At 37.6% G+C, this 22,090-nt stretch overlaps 1 protein-coding gene across 16 annotated transcripts in view; it reads right to left on the bottom strand.

Annotated features, from left to right (window-relative positions):
- Window positions 1–22,090, bottom strand: part of ZNF644 (zinc finger protein 644) — a 211,132-nt gene that overhangs the window by 76,139 nt on the left and 112,903 nt on the right. For 2 of the 16 annotated variants that reach the window (XM_064588850.1, XM_064588838.1), the window contains exon 8: window positions 9,987–11,153. The exons of 8 other annotated variants lie outside the window; for them this stretch is intronic. The gene's annotated coding sequence lies outside the window, so the exon portion shown is untranslated. Of the gene's footprint in view, window positions 1–94; window positions 21,879–22,090 lie in introns of those variants that run through there. 6 more of the 16 variants (XM_064588853.1, XM_064588840.1, XM_064588852.1 and 3 more) reach the window with 5 other exon arrangements.

The following is a 22,090-nucleotide window of genomic DNA, read 5'->3' as shown; positions in this document are numbered from 1 at the left end:
CTCCTCTTTGTCTACTACACTCAGACCTCCTTTCTTCCCCCTCCCCTCAGACTCCTAGAGCTCTGGGCTGTGGCTCTCTCCTCACTTGCCTTACCTCCAGGGCCTGTTTGGGGGCTCTGTGTTTTTTCCCAGGTGGAGTGATCCAGCCTCCTTTAGTTCCTATCATTTCACCTCCAGGCCCAGCAGTGGTGAAAGGTCCAGTAGTAACAAGCAAAATCAAGTTGGTAAGGAGAGAAAACACTTTGAATTTAATATACATACGTATATATTTTAATCCTGGCACATACACACATAACGCTGAGCAAGTCATTTTCTTCCCTGGCCCGAGAATCTTTGCCCTCCCCTTCTTCTTCTCCTCGTGCCCTCCTCTCTCCCCTTTTCAGGTCACTTTATGTGAAGGCCCCACCACCTCCACTTAATACCTCACTCCAAATCAAGAACTCCTGCCATAGCAATGCTGGGCCCTTCTTCCCCTAAGAAGGAGATATGGTCTTCTGAGAATAATTTCTATCCTTGAGAACACCAGTCAGCACTTTATACAATTCAGGGGGAGAAAACAGAAATGACAAACACTTCAGAAATCACTCATATTAAATATGCCCTTAACAGCATAAATTTTTTCTCAGCTGGCCTTAAGCCTAACCTTATTCTCAGTCTCCATGGAAAGTCTGGCCTTCACACTTTCTCTATTTGTCACAATAAAAGGCAAAGGATTTCTCTAAAATTTCCAATATACAGGTTTTTCTGAGACCCACTCAGTCCCTGAAGGTTTGTTTTTTGTTTTGTTTTTTAAAAGCATGGGCTAATGGGACACCTGGCTGGCTCAGTCAGTGGAGCGTGCCACTCTTGATCTCGGGGTTGTGGGTTCAAGCCCCATGTTGGGTGTAGAGATTACTTAAAAATTAAAAAAAAAACACTTTATAATAAAAATTTTTTAAAAATAAAAAAAAAAAAAACCTGGGCTGATGACCAAAACTTAGGGGGATGAGGGGCAGAGGGACAGGAAGCAGAGGACTCTGTCACAAACAGTTCTTTTTAGTTATGCATATGTTGGAAACCTCTTTGTTTACAAAAAGCAGGCCCTAGTCAATTTATGCCCTTTCTGTTTAGAAGTAACAGCCCAACTTATTTGGCACAGGAGTCCTTGGTCTCTCACAATTAGGCCATGCTGTTCATAGCTTTGGCAACTTTCAACAAGATTCCCACTTCACTGTTAAATACCTGTTCTTACCTTGGAGCTTTTCAAGCTGGTAAAATTGTCTGAGGTTCGTTAAGGGTGTGTTAGAGGCATCCCTGCATTTACAGGTCAACAAATTGAGTTAGCACGAATTTGAGCCCCATACAGTTGCTGAGCAGACCTAACGAACATTTCCTTCACAAAGGAAAAAAAAAAATCAATTATTTTCACATCATTTACTATTTACTTTGTAAAGTATCTCCGCAAATCACCAAATTGCCAAAATGTTTTTAAACCCGGACAAGGGCTTGGAATTTTAAATAAGGTGGTCAAAGAAGGCCTTGCAGAAAAGGTAACATTTGAGTAAAGACTTGAAGGAAGTGAGAAAGAGAGCCATGTAGGAATCCTGGGGGAAAGCATCCAAAGCAAAAGGAACAGCAATGTACAGGTGTGAGATAGGAACGTGCGTGGGGTGTTCAAAAAGCCACAAAGTGGCCAGAATGCTGGAGTGGAAAAGGAGGCAGACAGATGTTGGGGATGGAGGATAGAGGCAGATCACATAAAGAGTTATTGTAAATTAGTTTCCCTTGACATTTGCTTAAAGTAAGATTGGAAGTCACTGGAGGATTTTAAACAGAAAAAATGGTGTCATATGACTTGTGTTTTAATAGCATCACATGAATGCTATGTTGCAAATAGGCTGAAAGAGGTCAAGAGTAGAGAAAAGTTAGAAGCCTGTTGTGATAAACCAGGTGAAAAATGATGGTGATTTTGATCAGGATAGAAACAATTAAGAGAGGGTTAAATTCTGGATGAATTTTTTGCCTAACTTTTTTAAGAGGTAATTTATATAGAATGAAATATATCCATTTAAGTGTGCATTTCTATATATTTTGACCATTTTGTGTAACCACTACCACAATCAAGATACAGGAATTTTATCACCCAAAAAAAGTTTCCTTGTGTCCCTTTGAAGTCAAAGTGTCCCACCTCCAACCCAAGCAACCACCAACCTGCCTTCAGTCACTATATGTTAGATTTGTATTTTCTATAGTTTCATATAAACTGGAACAATACCTTATTTTCTTTTTTGTGTCTGGCTTCTTTCACTCAGCTTGTTTTTGAAGTTTACTTGTGTTTATGCATGTATCAGTAGTTCACTCTTTTTTATCGCTGAGCATTATTCCATTGTTTGGATAAACCCCAGTTTATTCAATACTGTTATTTCCAGCTTTGGTTTATAATGCATAAAGCTGCTATACATACTTATGTACAAGCCTTTGTGTGGATATAGGTTTTTCTCTTGAAATACCCAGGGATGTGATTGTCACGTTAAGTAAGGATATACTTAATTTTTAAAAAAGATTTTATTTATTTATTTGAGAGGGAGAGAATGAGAGCATTAGAAGGGGGAGGGTCAGAGGGAGAAGCAGACTCCCTGCTGAGCAGGGAGCCCGATGCGGGACTTGATCCTGGGACTCCAGGATCATGACCTGAGCCGAAGGCACTTTCTTAACCAACTGAGCCACCCAGGCGCCCAGCATATATTTAATTTTATAAGAAACTACCAAAATGTTTTCCAAAGTGTTTGTATCATTTTACATTCTCACCAACAGTGAGAGTTTCGGTTGCTCTTGGCCAACATTTATTGCCAGTCTTTAATTTTAGCCATTTTGATGAATGTATAGTATGTGTGGTTTGGAAACATTTGCTGAACAAATTCTTTGACACTCCCTCCCATCAAAAGGTGGAGTCTTATTCCCATCTCCTTGAATGCGGCTGGATTTAGTGACTCCCTTTTCATCTCTTATTTTGTAATTTATTTATGGAAATATAGTTCACATACATAAAATTCACCATTTTAAAGTTTACAATTCAGTGGATTTTAGTATACTCACAGTAATTCGAGAACATTTCTGTCACATCTAAAAGAACCTCCATATCTATTAGCAGTCACTCCCATTTCCCGTTCTTCCTTCTGCACAGCCCCTCCCCTCAATTCCCTGGCAGCCACCAATCTACTTTCTGTCTCTATGGATTTGGCTATTCTGCAGATTTGCCTATTCTGCAGACTTCATACAGGGAATCATGCAATATTTGGCCTTTTATGTCTGGCTTCTTTCATTAGCATCATATTTTCAAGATCTATCCACGTTTAAGCATGTGTTAGTATTTCCTTTGTTCTTATGGGTATTATTTTATTGTACAGATATACCACATTTTGTTTATCCATTCATCAGTTGGTGGATATTTGGGTTGCTTCTACGTTTTGGCTATTATGAATAGTGCTACTATAAAAATTAATGTGCAAATTTTTGTGTGAACATGTTTTCAATTCTTCATTTTTGAGCAACTGCCAAACTGTTTTCCAAAGTGGCCATACCATTTTACAATCCCACCAGTGATATATAAAGGTTCCGACTTCTCCACATCCTTACCAACACATTTTATGGTCTTTTATTACAGCCATCTTAGTGGGTGTGAAGTGGTATCTCACTGTGGTTTTGGTTTGCATTTCCCTAATGACTGATGATGTTGAGCATGTTTTAATGTGCTTATTGGCCATTTAAAAATCTTTGGAGAAATATCTACTCAAATTTTTTGCCTGTTTCTAAATTGGGTTATTATTGAAGTGTAAGAGAACTTTATATATTTTGGATACTAGATCCTTATGAGATACATGATTTGCAACCATTTTCTCCCACTCTGTAGGTTGTCTTTTCACTTTCTTGATAGTGTCCTTTGATTCAAAAGCTTTTAATTCATTGAAGTCCAATTTATGTTTTTTCTCTTGTTGCTTATGTTTTGTTATGTCTAAGAAACTGTTGCCTAATCCAGTGTCACCAAGATTTATACCTGTGTTTTTTCTAAGATTTTTTTGGTTTAGCTCTGAAAACATTTCGGTTGTTGATCCATTTTGAGTTAATTTTTGTATATGGTGTGAGGCGGTGGTCTAAATTCATTCTTTTGCATGAAGATACCTAATTGTCCCACTACCATTTGTTGAAAAGACTATTCTTTCCCCCATTGAATGGTCTTGGCATGCATGTCAAGGGTTTAAGGTTTTCCAAATGTATAAGATCATGCCGTCTGCAAAGAGAGATCATTTTGCTTCCTTTTCCCCCCAATATGAATATCTTTATTTTTCTTCACTAATTGCTCCAGCTAAAACCTCCACTACAATGTTGAATAGAAGTTTTGAGAGCAAGTAAACATCCTTGTCTTTTTTCTGATCTTAAGGGCAAAACTTTCAGTCTTTTCTGCATATATTTACTGTATGATGATAGCTGTGGATTTTTCATAGACGTCTTTTATCAGATTGAGGAAGTTTTCTTATATTCCTTGTTTGTTGAATGTTTTTTATCATAAAAGGACTTTTTTTTTTTTAGCTTTACTGAGGTATAATCATCACACAAAAACTGTATATATTCAAAGTGTATAATTTGATGTTTTGATGTAGGTACACACTGTTAAATTATCACCACAATCAAACTAATTAGCATATTATTCCCCCTATCTAGTTGCCATTTGTGTGTGTGTGTGTGTGTGGTGAGAACATCTAAGATTTACTATATTAGCAAATTTCAAGTATACAATACAGTATTATTGACTGTAGTCACCATGCTATACATTAGAACTTTAGAACTCATTCATCTTAAATAACTGAAACTGTACCAACATTTCCCCATTTCCCCCACCTCCCCACTATGCTACCCTCAGGCAACCATCGTTCTATTCTCTGCTTCTATGAGTTTTAGATTTCACATATAAGAGATCATGCTGTATTTATCTTTCTGTGTCTGGCTTATTTCACTTGACATAACGTCCTCCAGGTTCATCTATGTTGTTGCAAATGGCAGGATTTCCTCTTTTTATTTTAAGGCTGAATAATATTCTAGTGTGTGTGTGACATTTTCTTTAACCATTTATCTGTTGACACTTATGTTTCCATATCATGGCAATTGTGAATAATGCTGCAATGAACATGGAATTGCTGATATCTTTGTGATACTGATTTCATTTCCTTTGGATATATACCCAGAAGATGAGTTGCTGAATCTATATGGTAGATCTATTTTTTAATTTTTTAAAAAAAGATTTTATTTATTTGACAGAGAGAGAGACACACAGAGAGGGAAACACAAGCAGGGGGAGAGGGAGAAGCAGGCTCCCCACTGAGCAGGGAGCCCGATGCAGGGCTCGATCCCAGAACCCTGGGATCATGACCTGAGCCGAAGGCAGAAGCTTAACGACTGAGCCACCCAGGTGCCCCTATTTTTTAATTTTTAAAGGAACATCCATATCGTTTTCCATAATGGCTATACCAATTTACACTCCCACCAACAGTATACAAGGATTCCCTTTTCTCCACATCTTCACCAACATTTGTTATCTCTTGTCTTTTTGGTAACAGCCATTCTAATCTCAGTGTGGTTTTGATTTGCACTTCCTGCTGATCAGGGATGTTGAGCATCTTTTCATGTACCTTTGGGCCATTTATATGTTCGTATGTCTTCTGAGACATATCTATTCAGGTCCTTTGCCCATCTTAAAAACAATATTTTGTTTTTGTTTCCCACGAAGTTATATAAGTTCCTCACTGAACCCTTATCAGATACATGGTTTGCAAATACTTTCTCCTACTCTACAGGCTGCTTTTTCACTCTGTTGTATCCTTTGCTCTGCAGCATTTTAGTTAGATGCAATCCCACTTACCTATTTTTGCTTTTGTTGCCATTGTTTTTGGTGTTTTATAGCCAAGATCAATGGCAAAAAGCATTTTACCTAGGTTATCTTTTTTTTTTTTTATAGTTTCAGGCCTTAAAGACTTTAATCCATTGAGTTGATTTTTGTATATGGTGTGAGATGTCCAATTCCATTCTTCTGCATGTGGATATTGTTTTTTTTTTCAACACCATTTATTGAAGAGACCTTCCTTTCCCCATTGTGCATACTTGGCACCCTTGTTGAAGACTAGTTGACCATAAATGTGTGGACTTATTTCTGGGCTCTCTATTCTCTTCCCGTGGCCTATATGTCTGTTTTTATGCCAATACCAAACTGTTCTGATTACTGTAGCTTGTAATATATTATGAAATCCGGGGGTATGATACCTCCAACTTTGTTCTTCTTGCTTTTTCTGCATCTACTGAGATGATTTGGGTTTTACCTTTCATTCTGTTTATGTGCTGTATCACATTTATTGGTTTGTTAAGTTGAGCCATCCTCATATCCCAGGGATAAATCCCCCTTGATCATGGTGTGTGATCCTTTTAATGTGCTACTGAATTCAATTTGCTAGATTTTGTTATTTTTGCATCTATATTCATTAGAGGTATTGACCTATAATTTTCTTTTCTTGTGGTGTTTTTGTCTGGCTTTGATATCACTGTGATGATGGCTTCATAAAATGAGTTTGGAATGGTTCTTTCTTCTATTTTTTGTTAAGAGTTTAAAAAAAATTGGTATTAATTCTTTGAATGTTTGTTAGAATTCACCTGTAAAGCTCCTGGGGTTTTCTTCTGTGGTAGGTTTTTGATTACTGGTTCAATCTCCATATTTGTTATTTGTCGTTCAGGCTATTTTTTCTTGACCCAGGCTTGATAGGTTGTATATTTCTAAGAATTTATCCATTGTTTCTAGGATATCCAACTTACTGACGTATGTTTATAATAATCTTTTTTTACTTCTGAGACCTCCACTGTGATGTCTTCTCCTTTCACTTCTGATTTTACTTGAGTCTTCTTTTTTTCTTACTCTAGCTAAGGGTTAATCTTTTTTCATCCCTTCACTTTAAGCTTATGTGTGTCCTAAAGTGAGTTTCTTGTAAACAACATATAGTTGATCCAGGTTTTCTATCCAGTCACTCTGTCTTTTGGTTGGAAGTTTAATCCATTTACATTTAATTATTGATAGAGAAGGACTTTTGCCATTTTGTTAAACATTCTGTCTTGTAGTTCTTTTATCCTTTTTTTTTCTATTGTCTTCGTGTTCTTTTTGAATTGATAGACTTTGATTTTTTGTGTAACTTCTATAGGTATCTTCTTCATAGTTACCCTGGGATTTACATGAAATACATTTAAAATAGTCTATTTTAAGCTTATTACTTCACTTGCATATAAAAACTTTTACCTCTCCTCCCCCCAGTATATATTCTTATTGTCACAATTTACATATATTTATATTATATAGAAGGATGTTGGGATTTTGCCAAATGCTCTTTTCTGCACCTATTGAAATGATGCCCCCCCCCCTTATTCTATTAATAGGGTGTAATACATAGATTTTCAAATTTTGAAACAACTTTCCATTCCTGGGATAAATTCTGGTTGGTAATACTTTTCTGTGCTGCTGGATTAGTTTTGCAAGTATTTTGTTGATTTTTGCATCTATATTCATAAGAGATTTAGTCTATAGTTTTCCTTTCCTTGATGTCTTTGGTCTTGGTTTCAGGGTAACACTGGGCTATTAGATTGAGTTATGACATGTTCTCTATTTTATTTTTTGGAAGAGTTTTGAGGATTGACGTTAGTTGTTCTTTAAATGTTTGGAAGAATTCACCAGTGAAGCTATCTAGTCCTGGGCTTTTCTGTATTGGAAGTTTTTTTTAAAATTACTAACTCAATCTCTTTTCTTGTATAGTTCTATTTCTTTTGAATCAGTTTTGGTTGTTTGTGTTCCTAGGAATTTATCCATTTCATCTAGTTATCTAATTGGTTGGCATATAATTGCTAGTATCCCCCCCCATAATTCTTTTTTCTGTAAAGTGAGTAGTAATGTCCTTTCATTTCTGATTTTAGTAATTTGAGCCTTTTTTCTTGATCTATGTAGAGTTTTGTCAAGTTTGCTGACTTTTGTCAAGGATCTTTTAGTTATGTTGATTTTTTCTATTGTATTTTTATCATCTATTATTTCCTTCCTTATGCCTGTTTTGGGTTTAGTTTCCTTTTTCTAGTTTCTTTAATTTTTAAAATTTTATTTATTTGACAAGCAGGGGGAGTGGCAGAGGCAGAAGCAGACTCCTCACTGAGGAGGGAGCTTGATGTGGGGCTCGATTCCAGGACGCTAAGATCATGACCTGAGTGAAAGGTAGATGTTTAACTGATGGAACCACCTAGGGGCCTCTCTTTCTAGTTTAAGATAGGTTAGGTTATTGACTTGAGATCTTTCTTCTTTTATAATGTAAGCTGTAAGCATGGACACCTTTATGTTTGCCCCCCCCCCATATATACACATAAACTTTACACCCAACATGGGGCTTGAATTCATGACCGTGCGATCAAGAGTCACATGTTCTGACTGAGCCAGCTAGGTGCCCCTATATACTAACCTCTTACTACTTACTGCTTTTGTTGCATCCTTTAAATTTTTTTATAATGTGATTTCATTTGTTTATCTCAAAGTATTTTATTTCCCTTACAATTTTGTTTGACCCATTGGTTATTTAGAAATGTGTTTATTTCTGCATTTGTGAATTTCCCAATTTTCCTTCTATTACTGATTTCTCTTGAATTTTTCATCCTTCTAGCTCAAATCTGTTGAGCCATCCAAGTGCATTTTTAATTTCAGTTATTATACTCTCCAACTTCAAAATTTCCATTTGTTTACTTATCATTTCTATGTATTAATAGTCTCTATTTGTGAGACATCATTCTGATATTTTCTTGAGTTATCTAAATGGGATTTCCTTTGAACACATTTATTATTTTTAAAAAAGATTTTATTTGACAGAGAGAGAGAGAGAGAGCAGCAGAGGGAGACAAGAAGCAGACTCTCCACTGAGCAGAAAGCCTGATGCGGGACTTGACCCCAGGACCCTGGGATCATGACCTGAGCTGAAGGCAGACACTTAACTGAGTCACCCGGCGCCCCTCCTTTGAACATATTTAAAGTAGTTGATTTGAGGTTTTTGTCTACAAAGTCCAATACCTGGGCTATTTCTAGACACTATTAGTTAAAAAAAAATTTTTTTTGAGGAGTCATACTTTGTTTCATAGTATGCCTCATTGTTTTTAGAAAACTGGATATATTGACTATTATAATGTGGCAAGTCTGGAAATTAGTTTCTCTCTCTCCCCCCTTAGGGACTCTTGTTTAGTGACTTTTCTGAACGAATCCCATAAAACTGTATCATTTCCTATGTGTGGCCACTGCAGTTTCTGCTTGGCTGGCTTAGTGGTCAGCTAATAATTGTATAGAGACTTCCTTAAATGCCTGGAACCCATAGAATATTGGCTTTTGCCAAGGGGCTTTGAATGTGTGTTGAGGCATACTTACAGCACACAATCAGGCAGTTTACAACTCTGTGTTCACTTTCTTTCTGCTTGTGCAGAGCCTCAAAGTCAGCCAGAAGTGATAGCTTAGGGAGCTTCTTGGGTCTTCTTGCGCATGCACACAACGCTGTGCATTTGTGTGGCCTTCTAGATTTCCATGTCAAGAGCTTTTCTAAGCCCTTATGGACACTGCATTCCCCAGTCTTTTCCATCAAGATACTGTTTGCCCCAACATAACCCCTCGCAGCAGCAACTAAAATGTCTCCTTGTAAATATCTCAACAAATACCATCTGTATAGCATCTCTAGCACTGGATGAGTTTTGAGTCAGGTAATATATGTAAAACTTCTGTTTTTCCACAAAGCCACCAGACAGTTCCCATAATGACAATTCTTTGTGAATAGAGTCCACTCTGCTCCCGAAGGTACCTAGAATGTGGGCTGTTATTTTCAGGCTACTGCTAAGCTGCAGAGTAAGAAAAGGTGATGCTGTTCCCATCCAGCTTTTTCTTGAGACACTTATTTTTGGAATGAGTGATAAATGGTGATAATCACCATTTTGGAAGAATGCCCAGAACATATGGAGGGGCCACATGATGATGTTCAAGACAACAGCCCAGCTGAAGTCCAAGCTGACAGCTAGTATTAACCACCAGACATATGAGTGAATGAGTTTTCAACAGATTTGTCATTGAGCAGCCCTAGTTAACAGTAAGTAGGAGAGGGCTGAGTATTCCCCTACTGAGCCCTGCTCAAATTGTAGTTTCAAGGCTAAAAACAATGTTACTGTTTTATCATTTAATAAAAATTGTATATATTTAAGGTGTACAACTTGGTGTTTTGACATACATATACATAGTGACATGATTACAAGAGTCAAGCGAATTAACATATCCATCTCTCTATATAGTTACCTTTTTTTTTTCATGGTCAGAGCACCTGAAATCTATTTTCTGAGCGAATTTCCAGTATTCTATACAGTATTACTAGCTATAGCCATCACATTGTACATTAGCTTTCCAGACTTATTGATCCTATAGGACTGCAATTTTGTACCCTTTAACCAACATCTCCCTATTTTCCCCACTTGGTAACCACCAATCCACTTTCTACTTCTATGTATCCAACCTTCTTTAGGCTCCGCATGTAATAAGATCATGCAGTATTTTTCTTTCTGTGTCTGGCTTATTTCGCTTGGCATAATGTCCTCCAGGTTCATCCGTCTTGCTGCAAATGGCAGGATCTCCTTTTTAAGGTTAGATGATATTCCATTATATATACATATATATATAAAGTATTTTATATACATACAAAAATGTATATATTAACATATATACATATATATTAAGATCTGTTAGCAAACACAAAAAGCTGATCTCAAATGACCCAGAAACCATGGATGAGAAGTGGCAGGAATAACACGCCCAGTGGTTCTCTTCAGAGTCCACATCCCACTTGTGCCCAGGGGATGGGTCAGGGCAAGGCTGACACAACCAGGCCCAAATGCTTGCTTGAAGACCCCCATTGACTCTCCTGCTATAGGGTGGTGGAGGATCTGTGAACAGCAACACAGGTCAAAGTTACATTATGGATGGGAGACTCCAAAGCTGAGGAAATTTTGCATGGTCACTGCAGAAAGACTGGCTAATACTCACCAGCATGTGACTGTTGTTGATCTTTTCTAAAGTTGCCATCCTCCAGATTCTTAAAAATTGAAAAACACTGCTTGGTGTTACATTCCTCTGGAGCTGACAGAAAACGTCTGCTTAACTAGCTTACTTTCTTCCCCAAAAAACCCCTGCAAACATGTAGTTTTCTCAAATCTTCCCCAAGTATATGGAGAGTATTTTGGATTAAAAGTCCATAGGTATTTGAAGTTAAGGAGTTGACTACAGCATTTAAAAAAAAACTTCTTCTGGATTATTGTTTTTCTAGTTCCCTACTATTAGAAGCAATGGGATAATTTAGTGTGCTTTTCTATGTATTTTACAAATTTACCTTGTTTCCAATAATTTGTAGTTTTATTAGGTTGAACTACACCCACGACCATTTTTGTAGGTCAAAAATGGCTGAATATCAGCAATTTCACATGGTTCCACCTAATTATATTGTGAATAAGAATTAAATAAATGGATTGGTACATGGTGGAAAAACCCAATTTACTTCTGTATTTCTAATTACCTTCTGATGCTTTCCCCCGGCCCACCCCAACTTAATATTTAATTTATTAAGATCTCCCTCATGATCAGGAGGACCTCTGTATGTTTTTTTCATTTCTTCCTTAGGCACAAATTGTGATGTTGTGTTAGTGTTGTCTTAGTGTATTGACTAAAGTTTGCTTTCCTCTTCATCCTTCTTCCTGTCCTCTTCTACTCTGTCACTGTCAGTGACATGTTATGTCAGCCCTGTAAGAACCAGCCAATGAATCTGATTCGTTAGCCAATAGCAATGCAGAATAGCTGTGCTAACTCACAGTAATTAAGATTGGGATCACACTATCATTAACTGTTACTGTCAGGAAAAAAATTCAGTGAAGAAGTAAATCTTGAGAATGACCTTAGATGTGTGGTATATAAAATTCACTGACTTACTGATGTATTCATCAACTGTGATTATTATTTACATTAAACAATTAGCCAAAAAAAGAAACAACAAAACAATCGAACAACAAAAATTTTATTAGGACCATGGTGATGACCTATTTGAATTTAAATTCTTTCCCAGTGATAAGAGAAAATAAAAATTTCATATAGTCTAAACATGTGTCAGCATTTCTACACCCTGCCCAGCTTAAGTCAAATACTAATGGACTGGTCTTAATTCATTTTGACAGACTCCACAATGGCTCACCATAGAAAGCACCTATCACCTACTTGTTGAATAAATACATATTAATTATTAGCAGGGGCTCTGAAACTGGACAGTGACACTTCATGTTACCAATGTTACTCACTGTTGTGTAGTGGGGAGGACATCCATGTGAAAGTTCCCTGTAAATAGCAATATAAGTGTTTTCCTGAACATTATCAGTTTAGAATGAATATTAACCATACCATGATTGGAATGATTGTGTTCTGAGAATCCATTTACTTTCTCTCTGAAGGTTTAGGAGGGTTTTTGCCAAATGATTTTGTCTTTTAAATACAAAGAGCAGGCATTCTTAAGTAAATATTAAAGCAACTAGATTTTCCAGTCCCTACCCAAGAATTGTTTTATGGTCAGGAGCCCGAGGCATTTGGGAATTCTGGCACTGGGGAAGTTAGTGTCATTTTATTTTACAAAGAGTCTTTTACAGAGAGACTGAAGATATGAGATAAAATGTATCCTGGGGTTACAAAAATATGTGCAGGTCTGGGAATGAAGAAAGGAGGTAGTGGCCATAAACTGATATGTTAATGTCATAGTTCTGGTTCGAAAAATAAGCAAATAGAGAAATTCTGAACTGCTATGAAATGTGTTTCCAGCCAGGCTTTAACTGAACGGTAAACACTATTTCTCAGTGCATTAACCGTCTTTTTAACACCAAAAATACTAAAATCCACCAAAAATACCATAAACATGCCTCCAAACGATTTTCCCATTCTGAAGGTTGTGCTTACTGCTTCTAAGAACCAGTTCAGTTGACCTATAAGCATTTCATTTGCTGTTTATAGTAATATCACCCAGTTTGCTGGGTGATACTACTACAAAGACCAGTATCATGGGGGAACCTTCTGTTATATAATAAAGTCTTCAGTAGGATTTAAAAATCACAGCTCTCAAAGAAGCCATGTGTTTGTTAGGCGTGCTTTTAGACCATTTGCCACAAGGTGAGAGTAAGAAGTTCCACTTCATAATGACAATGGTGGCTGTCACTGAATAACAGAGTGAGGTTTCTGAACTTTGGTGTTTTATTGTATACCTGACATAGGACCCCTCATGTGCAAGAGGCAACTGTGCACCTCTTCCCAACTCTGCTTCAGTGATCTCATTTTGGTAGCTTGCAACTGGCCGTGGTGGGGGTATCTACATCACAGAAATTGGCAAATGCTACAAATCAGACACCTGCTTATCACCCCCACTTCCACTCCTCCACCCTCAGCAACACACACTCCTTGCCTGGAAAACCAGGTATTAAAACATTTACCAGGACGCCACTGCACAGAACTCTATCTTCTTGAACATATTATTCTTACACTGAAATCTATGATTTTACAGATACAAGAGAATGTGGCTTTTAACAGGCTGTTTGGATGAAGTTGAAAAATTCCATGCTAAAATGCTATCGGTATCTTCCTGTATCTATACCAGCATAAACAGACAGTTCAATCTCGGTCAAGCATCCTAGTTCTCAGAATTCTAGTTCCCCAGGATCCAAGCCCTCAGTGTAATAGATGTGGCATTCACCTAATACCCTAGGGTTCTCAGAGCCTCTAAGACAGCCTGAATCTTCTGGAAGTCAAACACTATACTATGAAAAACACTGACAGTGTGATAAAAAAATATTCCACTGATGCCAAATGTCTGTTTGAAAATTTTCTCCAGGAAACGGCTGTTCCAGAAACTGTATACATAGATCATAGATGCCAATGAGAATCAGACTCAATTCAAAACTATGTAAAATGACAATGCTAAAAACGAAGACTTCTTTGCTTTCCAAAAGCAGAACATTTCCAGGGAGTTTAATTAGCTAAATGTTGTCATTATGTTGATCTGTACATGTCTCTCTCATTTTTTTAATTAAAAAAAATTTTTTTAAAGATTTTATTTGACAGAGAGAGAGAGAGAGAGAGAGCTCACAAGCAGGGGGAGCGGCAGGCAGAGGGAGAGGGAGAAGCAGACTTCCTGCTGAGCAGAGAGCCTGATGCGGGATTTGATCCCAGGACCCAGGGATCATGACCTGAGCTGAAGGCAGTTGCTTAATCAACTGAGCCACCCAGGCAACCCCCCCCTCTCTTTTTTGTGGTTATGTATTTCCATGCTTCTCTCTTGTGTTACTGGGTGTTTGGGCTAATTACTCCCCAACTCAAAGATTTTCTAATTCCCTTTTTTTTTTAAAGATTATTTATTTATTTGACAGAGAGAGAGACATAGCCAGAGAGGGAACACAAACAGGGGGAGTGGGAAAGGGAGAAGCCGGCTTCCCGTGGAGCAGGGAGCCCGATGCGGGGCTTGATCCCAGGACCCCGGGATCATGACCTGAGCTGAAGGCAGATGCTTAACAACTGAGCCACCCAGGTGCCCCAAAGACTTTCTAATTCTTGTGTAATCATTCACATCTCTTATTGCAGGGCTACCTATGTATGTCACAGAGAGACTAAAGTGTTTTGAGAGATAGCAAGACTTTTTAAAAGACTTCCATAGAATAAAATTCACTCAGCAATGCACTTCAATTCACAATATTCTTTCTCATTCTTGCCCAAATCCTTCACACTAAAGAGTATGCCCATTTCTTATTTTTTGGAACTCAGGGGAGAAAGAGAACAGCTGGTCCACATCTTCCATATAATGGCCCTTAATATTCACGTGGAGCATGCATTCAAGACAGAAGCTTAGGGACTGGTATTAGACTGGCTGAATAGGCTCTATTCTTAAAAAACATTAAAACTGCTATTATCTAGCCTACTGTTTTATTTTTATTTTTTTTAAGATTTTATTTATTTGAGAGAGAGGGGGGGTGAGCAAGAGAGAGAGAAGGAGCAGGAGAAGGGGCAAAGGGAGAAGGAGAGGCAGACTCCCAGCTGAGCAGGGAGCCCGACATGAGGCTTGATCCCAGGACTCTGTGATCATGACCTGAGCTGAAGGCAGATGCTTAACTGATTGAGCCACCCAGGCACCCCAGCTTTTATTTTTAAATAAATTTATAAATTAAGATTTCTTCCCCCTAGGGCACCTGGGTGGCTCAGTTGGTTAAGCGACTGCCTTCGGCTCAGGTCATGATCCTGGAGTCCCGGGATCGAGTCCCGCATCGGGCTACCTGCTCAGCAGGGAGTCTGCTTCTCCCTCTCCCGCTCCCCCCTCTTGTGCTCTTTCTCTCTCTCAAATAAATAAATAAAATCTTTAAAAAAAAAAAAAGATTTCTTCCCCCTATACTAATTTCAGCAGTTTTACAGGATAGCAAGTCCACTTACTGGGCATCTGACAATCTCAGCATTATGATGCTCTCTTGTCTTCATTCACTTCACTACCCTTCATGATAGTGACTCCACTATCATTTGGCTCCATAATAATTCAGGCCAATTCTTTAAACTTGAGAAAATGTTATCAATCCTGTAGCCCTAAAGAAGTCCAGGTTAACTAGCTTTCCCCAGAATTTCATATTATTTCTTACCTTATTAGTCAGTGACATGCTCCATTTTTACTTTCTTTCTTTTTTAAAAATATTTATTTATTTTAGGGGGGCAGGGAGAGAGAATCCTAAGCAGACTACACGCTGAGCCTGGAGCTTGACGTGGGCTTGAACCCATGACCCTGAGATCACGACCTGAGCTGAAACCAAGAGTTGGTCCCTTAACTGACTGTACCACCCAGGCACCCTTTACTCTCCTTTCTAATTAACAGTTTACATGAAATTTAGCATTAGCACTTAATGAATATTTCTTCCATCTCATATCATTTTAAACTTTTAAAAAAGTTTTTATTTAAATTCCAGTTAATTGGGGTGTCTGGGTGATTCAGTTGGTTAAGCGTCTGCCTTTGGCTTGGGTCATGATCCCAGGGTCCTGGGATCGAGCCCCCACATAGGGCTCCCTGCTCAGCGGGGAGCCTGCTTCTCCCTCTGCCCCTCCCCCTATTCCTGTCTCTCTTGCTCTCTCTCAAATAAATAAAATCTTTAAAAACAATAAATTCTAGTTAATTTCTATAGTGTAATATTAGTTTCAGGTGTACAATATAGGGATTCAACACTTCCATACCTTTTCTTCTCATCTTTAAAGAGATTATTTTTCCTTCCTCCTTGAGTTTGCTGTGTCTAAAGAATATTTCTGTTTCCTTTTACTTTTATTGTGGCTCAGTTCTTGCATAAGGTTTTCCAACAAAGCATTATAGTTTTATATAACTTGAAGAAAAATGGTTATTTTAAATTTTATCCCTATTTCCACAAACTGCCCCTTCTTTAGCATTTATATTTATCGGCCAGGGTACCCCAGACCATCAAAAAGTCTTCAGGATTAACTTGGGATCTGTAGATTTGGGGTGCTTTTCAAATAATTGAGAAGAGGCTATAAAATAGTATCCTTCCTTCCCAAAAGCTAATAAAATATTTAACCTTCTAAGGAATGCCAAACATGTACTAAAAGGAAAAATACTTTCCATTTAGGCAAATCATAATATTCCTTCTCAAGTGTAAAATAATTCTAAAGTAATACAGAGTAAAAGCAGCCCAGCAGACTCTATCTTAGAGACAGGAAATACTGGATATGATTGCTTTTACTCTGGAACACATCTGAAATCACAGTTTAAGGTATAAACTAAAAAAAAACAGAACCTCAAGAGAAATTTCTCTTGAGTATAGCTCTCATCTGGCACACTTCCCTGAAGGTTGTGACAGAGAATAGAAACTCTAGGAACTCTGCTCCAACTCTTCTGTTTGGAAGGTCAAACTGTCTAGTCACAAACAGTTTAGTTCTTTTCTACCTCTTTATGTGTTTTTTTAACCACATAAAGAATGAATTTTTAAATTTAAAGCACATCTAATTTGCTTCTCAATTTAAGCTGAAATTTACAATATTTCTTGAAATTATGGCTGTGACAATGAAAACAAGACCACTGAATGTTTATAGGCCTCCCCAGAAGACTGTTGTTTTAGTAATTTCCACAACAGTCTACAGAATATAAAATTAGAGTTATTTTCAGCCTTTGTTATGAGAAGAGGATGTGCTCATGTTTAAGCAAATTTGGTGCATCCCACTGGGTTATGTGTCATTCAGTGAGACGTGCTCCCTGAGTTAGGGGCCAGATGGTGGATGCAGAAGTCTTTTGCTAGAATACATCTCTATAGAGGATGATATCGCATTGGACTTGGTGACCAGGCTAACACTGAATGCAACTCAGTCACGGTATTTAAATCACATTAAGACTCTCTTTTATTTATGGCTCTCCTTGTGATTTTGTCTGGCTTTATGTCTAATTGTTAGCCTCCATGTGGCAATATGATGTGCCATCAGTTCTGCCTTTTCTTCGCCAAAATGAACTGTGCAACCCTCTCTGAGGTAGAGAGGTTCTGGAAAAAAAAATTTTGTTACATAAACCTACTCCAATTAAACAGTAACTTAATTATAAAAGGACACCTTATTCTATATAATGTTTTTCATATTCTTGATACTGTTCAGTCTATTTTATTAGCATTAGCACAGACACTTGCTGTTGTAATTACAGAATTTTAGAGGCAGGACAAGAGATCATATAGTCCACTTCCCACTGATAAGAAAACTAATATGAATTCAGTCTTATGTTTGACTAAGGTAGGGAACAACCCAGACCTAAAAATCAAGTTACAATATTTGCTTTAGTATTCTTTCCACTACTCCCAACTTCCTTCCCCTAATAGCCACTAATCTTCAAAATGCTTTTATCATCGTCCCCGTCTTTGTCCACCTTCTCCTCCTCCTCATTTCACCATCATCAACTGACCATAGTGAGAAATACTACCCATTTTCTTTTTTCTAAAACCATGGGAAAAGGTCTTCTATCTGCAGAATTTTCTTCTTTCTTACAGTCAGGGGAAAAAAGTTGTATTTATTCAATAAAAAAAAGTCAACTGAAGTTGTATTTGTCATTTGGGTATTTCTGACAGTTAGTACCAGAGAAAGTAGTTGTGTGAAAACCAGTGGCAAAGACAGAGAAAACATAGGATCAGAAGTCTTCTTCCTTCCGGTAGGAGTTTTAACACATTTTTTTCCTGGAACACCTCCCTTAGGTCCATATAAAGAAGCAAAGATTTTCGTTTTTGTTTTTCTCCTGGTTGGCTCTTTAAGCATCCCCACTAGGTTGAGTCTGAAACTGCTCTAAACTGAAATCTGCTTCCTAATACTCTGTAGTGCTAGTTCAACTCTATGATCTCTACTTTCAGAAGTTAGACTCTCTGACCTGCTCAGCCTTGTCAAACCTCTCATGTACTCTACAGCTCCTACTCAATACATAATCCTTCTGGAGTATTACATATTATAAATATGATTTTATCTTCATACACACTATTGGCATTAACCTGAAGGACTTGCTATCAGGATTAGTGTTTACATTGAACACACATAAAAGGCCTTTTCCAGCAGTAGGAAGTAGCAACATCCAACACAGGTATAACTGGATACATCACAGTAAAACCTTGGGTTTTTAGATTGTTAAATTATATTCCTTATCTTCACAATCCTTGATAATATTGCTTTTCTGTAAACCATTTATATGAAGATAGTTTATTTACTAAAAGTAATTAAGACTAAACCCCTGAGGCAGAGAGATTCTAGTAAAAGGGATCAACTCACCCAAAGCATATAGGATTTAAGACTCTTAAGCCAAATCTCTATCAAGTTATATACATTTTTTAGAACTGAAGAGGTAACTGGTTCAGATATTAGTCTTAAGGGGCTAATGGAGTTTGTTCTTCAAGTTTAGGCTGGTTTGGCAAGATCATTCAGCTTTATATTTTCTGAGAAATAAAACTTCCACAGTGAAAAGTAATCATGTGGGAAATGTTCAGAACTTCATTTTGCCATGGTTGTTTATAGGTCAATTCTTTTTTGTTCTTTCTTAGTGATTTCATATTAATATCAGTTCCTTTGAACATATTAAAATTATATTCACACTGAATGGTCTAACATTTTTGCAAGCTGAATATAATCAAAACATGTGGCTACAGGAAAGCAGAACTATATACTATATACACTATAATGGTAAAGGGGGTTGGTATGAGGGGCAAGAACATAGCTGGAAAAAGCTTGCCTGTTCTTTACACTGAGAGATTTAAACTATTTCTGACAAGAGGATAACTTCCAAAAAGGAACAAAAAAAAAAACAACCAAAGAAAAATCAAATAAGAAACATCACTCCCCTTCGGGATGGTGGTTGACTCTACAACCTCTTTCAACAGGAAGACAGAAAAGCCAATCATAGAAATCTCTTCTCTTCGCCAGCAATTATTTAGGAAAGGGCACATGACCCCTGCCAACGAGAATGAGGTTAGTCAGCTAGAATGACTTTAGGCAGTTAGTAAGCTGATGTTTCCTTGTTCTTAAAACTTAAAAACTGATTTTGAGAATTTACTATTTGAAATTTTCTAAATCAGTAGTTACTTTAAAAACATACTAAATGTTTAACTGAATTCCTCTCTTCTTAAAGATGATATAAGAAAGAAGTGACAAATTAATAATGGATTAATTCTGAGTAAGAAGTTCTCTAGGAATGTTACATTAGGGTTTAAAAAGAAAACAACTCCAATTGATGAGTTTAAAATCATGTCATTAGGTTTTTTTCTCCTCTTTGAAAATTGTGCAAAGATTCCCTGATTTTTATTTTTATTTTTTTTTAATTTGCCATCTATTGACACCACAGATTCCGAAGTAGCAACTGCAGAGGGGGCAGTTCAGACAAAGAAACTGTGTTTATTACTAATCTGATTCAGTTTAGGGATTTTTCTTTTTCTTAACTAGAGATCAGGATCAGAAAAGTCTTTCTTATGACTCCTTTTCCCTGGACCCCAATCTGGTTCCTGTTTGGCACACTATGAGCATGAGCTTCTACCAAAGAGAGAGGCAGCCTTGAGCCCCTTACCAATGAACTCACAGCAGAAGAAAGAGGGAAATGCAAAGCACAAGGAAACCAAAAAGACTAAAGTCAAAAGGTTACATGAGAGAAAGAGTCCTTCACTTAGAAGAAATCCCTTTTTTTATTCAAGATTTTTATTTGTTTGACACAGAGAGAGAGAGAGCACAGGTAGGCAGAGCGGCAGACAGAGGGAGAGGGAGAAGCAGACTTCCTGCTGAGCAGAGCCCGATGTGGGGGCTCGATCCCAAGGGTCCTGGGATCACGACCTGAGCCAAAGACAGACACTTAACCAACTGAGCCACCTGGGCGCCCCAGAAGAAATCACTTTTAAACTTCTGGTTACATGAAAAGCTCCACCTAACAATATCATGGCTTTGCAAACAACCTATTACACTACCGCTTATGAGGAATGAGGCTTGGGGTAGGGTATACTCACTCTTGGAAATTGGAGTGTGCTGAGACCTGAGATTTAGAACATTTTGCTTTGGGCTAGTACAGGCTCTGATGACAGACTGACTGGATTTTAATTCCAGCTTCACTATTTGCCAGTGAGTAGTTGGGAAAATAAGTTCTCCATGCCTTTTTCTCATTGTAAAAATTGGTATTTTTTACTTCGTTGGATTGCTATGAGAACGAAATAAGATTAATATATGTAAAATATTTGGAAGAGTGCCTAGCACACAGCAAGTGCTTAATAAATGTTATTTACTGTTATCATGATCATTATATATAGCTTTGACAGGAGTTTTGCTTTAAAAAGGAGAAATAGCAATGGGTGGTAGCTGGAGAGGATAGTGTAGGCCAAAAGTTTTTACTAAAAACAATTTTTTTAATATTGGGAGAAAAAAAGCATAAGTGTGGAGAGCTGGTTTAGCTGGGGTTGAGATTTTGTCAAGAGAGTACACAAAGTGAGAGAGGGACAAGGGATGAGTGATTACAATGGTGTGATCTTGACGAAGGACTGATGGATATAATTTCCATAAGGGAGCAAGGGAGAACAAGGAGGCTTGAGGAGGCTGAGTCAATAAAAAATGATATAAGGTCACTGGATTGTAGGCCCTGGTGGGGTTGAGGAACTACTGAAATCAGGGTATAAAAGAGAGTAAAATTGGAATACCGGAAATGGTAATGCATAGTAGGAATACCAGAACTGAGAAAAAAGATGGGGCTGTAATTATGGATACACACAAGGTTTAGGACATGAGTGTCTGAAAACTGAAATAGAGTGAAGGATAAATTTCCCAGAAAAATCTTATCATCTTGTATGCCTTACAATGGCATAGAGGCCCTATATGACCCAGTTCTGTTCTTTCTCTGACTTTATCTCCTCCTTTGTCCCTGGCTTTTCTCCAGCCATAATGGCCATCTTGCTCTTCCTTCAGCACACCAAGCATGCTCTGCTTCAGTATTTGCACTTGTTCCCTCAGCCCATTACACTCTTCCCCAAGATAATTACATAACTAGCTCCCTCACCTTCTTTGGCAATTTTCTCTAATGTCACTTTCTCATGGACACTGAAATCTTCAAGATTTAGAACATATGTAGTGTTGCAGACACAGACCAGGAGATAAAAATCTTCAAGGCTGTGGCATCCGGGGGAACTGTTAGATGGCTGCAACGAGCACGAGGAGTGAGCGGTCTGATAGTACCAGCTTCAAAGCTGAGGATTTTAGGGAGGACAGACGGAGGAGTCTAGAAGAAGCAATGAAGAACAAATAGGATCAGACTTTTCTTTCCTTTGAAAAGTTAAATAAAATATGGAATTTATTAAGGATACTGGTAGATCTTACATAAAGTTAGCCCTAACTGCCTCTATTTACTGCTAACTGCACATACTACATTTTGCATGTGTTTTTAGGCAATTCAGAGGATCATCCAGAAAATGGGTCACGAAAGTAAAATTT

The sequence above is a fragment of the Mirounga angustirostris genome, unplaced genomic scaffold (assembly GCF_029215605.1).
Source record: "Mirounga angustirostris isolate CCGP_5_RB_7025 unplaced genomic scaffold, mMirAng1.0.hap1 SCAF_4, whole genome shotgun sequence".
Lineage (NCBI taxonomy): Eukaryota > Metazoa > Chordata > Mammalia > Carnivora > Phocidae > Mirounga > Mirounga angustirostris.
The sequence above is the reverse complement of the archived record's forward strand: the minus strand, read 5'-3'. Positions and strand labels throughout refer to the sequence as shown.